This window comes from Chrysochloris asiatica, unplaced genomic scaffold (assembly GCF_000296735.1).
Source record: "Chrysochloris asiatica unplaced genomic scaffold, ChrAsi1.0 scaffold00044, whole genome shotgun sequence".
In the NCBI taxonomy this organism is placed as follows: domain Eukaryota; kingdom Metazoa; phylum Chordata; class Mammalia; order Afrosoricida; family Chrysochloridae; genus Chrysochloris; species Chrysochloris asiatica.
Window position 1 is genome coordinate 18,152,013 of NW_006408562.1, and position 3,515 is coordinate 18,155,527.

The following is a 3,515-nucleotide window of genomic DNA, read 5'->3' on the forward strand; positions in this document are numbered from 1 at the left end:
TGAGGCTTTCCGCAACTTGCAGTTAAACAGCCTTGTGGCCCAGTATTCCGTGTTGTTGTTGGAGCTCCACACTACACGTCTCGCTGCTGCTGGAAGTTCTCGCTGCTGCTGGAAGTTCTCACTGCTGCTGGAAGTTCTCGCTGCTGCTGGAAGTTCTCGCTGCTGCTGCTCGAAAGTATTGGGGTAGTGAAAATGTTGTAGGGTTATTATTATTGGCACAAGTCCACTAGATATTAAAAACAAACAAACAAAAAAAAAACACAGGCAAATTCTAGGGCACAATGAACTATCAAGAATGAGTTCACATCAGTATTTAGTTATCTTATTTATTTGTTTGGATGCCTCAGATCCCAACTATCAGAAGCACAATTTAAATAACCCAAGGAACAGAGGGAAGTTTCTTGCTATGATGGAAAAGGAGCAAGACTTGGGGACATCTAGAATATGAGGACACAAACAATATCAGACTACTCCTCCAGACTCTGGTCTCTGCTTTTTCCTAAAATAGAATTCATTCTCGTGGATGAACCTTCCCCAAGAAGAGAGGAAGAGTAAAATCAATTCCTAGATATTGTATCTTCCATCTTCTGGGCTCAAGACAGTAATGACAAGGAATGTACTGGAGATACATACAGACAGGAAAGGTGTGTTAGAGATAAGGGTGTTACATATGCATGAGTGTGTGTGTGTTTAGGGGCAATCTGTGATGGATGCTATAATGGTCAAGAAACCAAGAGTCTGTGGCCCTGGTTAGTTTTTCATTACTAACCACAAAGTTGGCAATTGAGATCCACCAGTCTCTACTTAGGCTAAAATACCTGATTGTCTATTTTTGTTGGACTCCTGGTATGGTGCTGTACGATCAGCACTGGAATGTGAACCACGAGGTTGATAGTTCAAACCCACCAGCTGCTGCTCAGAAACCTTATATAAGGTCGCTATGAGTTGGAACTGAATTGAAGGTACTTAACAACAACATTAACTAGTGTAAAAATTGTTTTAAGCACCAATAAGTTGGTTCAGATGCATATGGACTCTTTATTAGGTTTCTGAGGAGTGACTAGGGGTTTGAATTATATACCTGTGGTTAACAATCCAGTTCTACCCAACCATGCCACACCAAGACTGTAAATATTACAGCCTAAGAAACCCCATGGGAAAGTTCTACTCTGTCATATAGGATCAATGTGAATCAACAACAATGATGCATACAACATCAACAACAAAAACTCCACCATAAGAGAAATAAAGTCCTAATACACACCACAATATGGAAACACAACCTTGGGAACATCATGCTGAGTGAAGTCATTCAGTCGTGAATTGACAGATACTATGATCACAGCTTATGTGAAATTAGAAAGTATATAGGGATGAAAGATTATTAGTGGTAGCCCTGGGTGGGATCAAGGGACAAAGGGGGAGTTTTGTTTAGGGGACATTGCGGCAATGTTAATGGAAGTAGAATGACTTGAGAAAGGAAAATGAGAAATTTTGCACAACTTGAAGAATGTAACATTTTTTTTTCTTTCTCTCTCTTTAATTGTGAATTGAGTGAAAGTTTGCAGAGCAGATCATCAGTTTTACATTAATAAATCATTTACTTTGTTTCATTACATGGTTGCAATCCCCTCCATACATCAACATTTAACAGCATTTACCGCTATTCACTTTAACCACTACATTCCTCTCGGAGTCTCCCACTACCCCCATCTTTCTTCTGCCAGCTTCTCTCCAATTACATATTACCTGCCCTGTCACCCATGTCAATGCATAAACACCCTCTAGCACATACATCATTTACTCGTCCCCTTAAAACTGTCATAGATTGTTTCTTTTATCAAGAAAACCCCCTCTTTATTTGATGTACAAACCAAACAAAGAAAAATAAAACCATGCAGGAATATATAAGCCAGACTCCTGGCCACCAGCACACAACATTTCTCTTTCCATGAATCTAGAGTCCGCAGCTGCTCAATCTCTCAATGCTATCACCTCTGTCTCCATCTCTGGTGTGCTGGTTTTTTAGTTAGGGTCCCATATTCCACTCATGCTCTTCTCTCTTGATGGTCTGTGGGTCCTCTGTTCCTGGAATATATGATTAACTCTCCTCTTCCCCCTTTTTGTTTTACAACATCTACCTCTACAGTTGTGATGATACCAATTACTCACTGTTCAATAAAATGACTCCTATACCCATCTCTTTTCATCAGCTCCCATCTAGACAATGAGAAAACTATTCAGTGGGAATTCTACCTCCCCCCACACATTCTGAAATGAAACTTCCTCTTAAAAAATTGTAAGCCAGGCACTTTGTGCCTTTTTAGCCCCCCACCCCATTTTAGGTAGCCAATGTCTAAATTGTCCATCCCTATCAACAGAGGATAAAGGTTTGAAGAACGTAAGTTTTGTCACATAATTGTAGAAATGTTTAATGGGCATCTGTTTTGTTATATGCATTTTCAACACAATAATAATAAATAGTCATGATTAACTAAAGAGTTGGAATGCATCCTTTACTGAAGCATCATCTACTGAAGCTTCTCTCAGGGAGTCAAAGTTTGTCCTGAGCTCTGGAGGCATAAAGACTAATAGGATGCAGTCTTTAACAGGCTTTTAAACTAATAGATAAATGGGACCTCCTCAAAATGAAAAAGTCTGTACATCAAAGGACTTTATCAGCTAAGTACAGAGGCAACCAATAAAGTGGGAACCAATGACCACAAGGTCATTTCTTGTTCCCAGACCAGTTGGCATCTGATACTGACTGAGGGTTCAAAGTCCAAAGAGCCTTCCACTGCAACTAAAGGAAGCTCTTTAAGATCACTCTGTCTACCCTAATAGAAGGAGCCCTGGTACTGTCATGGGTTACACATTGGGCTTCCAACTGCAAACTCAGCAGTTTGAATCTGCAAGCCAATCAGTAGGAGAGAGATGAGACTTTCTGTTTCCTTACACCCTCAGAAATCCTATATAGGGTTACTTTGTGTTAGAATTGATTTGATGGCACACAACAATCATCACCCTAAGAGAGCCCTTAGAACCTCATATTCAGCATCCAAGGGAAGTCTCCAGGTGAAAATTTAGACAGAAAAGAAAGAGACAAGAACAGAATTCTGTAGATCACTGTCCTTTATAGTGGAGAAAAAGAAAGAATGTCTTCTTAAGAGACTCGAATATAAGCATCTGAAAAGTAGGAAGTTGGCCTGAAGAGGGAAACAATGTCAGTTGAGATTTTTTCCTCCTGATATACTCTATTTATTGCAAACAAATGTGCAAAACTCTAGAATCAGAAAACCAAAAAGGAATAACACGCTCAGCATTTCTGAAGCTAGGGGAACTGAAGAAAAAAATCTAGCCTCAACTTTCATTATTGAAAGATTTTCTGTGCAAATTATTGAATGTTGCTGAAAGCATCAAGAGAAGATGGAAGGGAAACACAGAGTCACTGTATGAAAAAGGAAATGGTTAATGTTCAACCATTTCAAGAGGTAGCATATGATCAAGAGCCAATG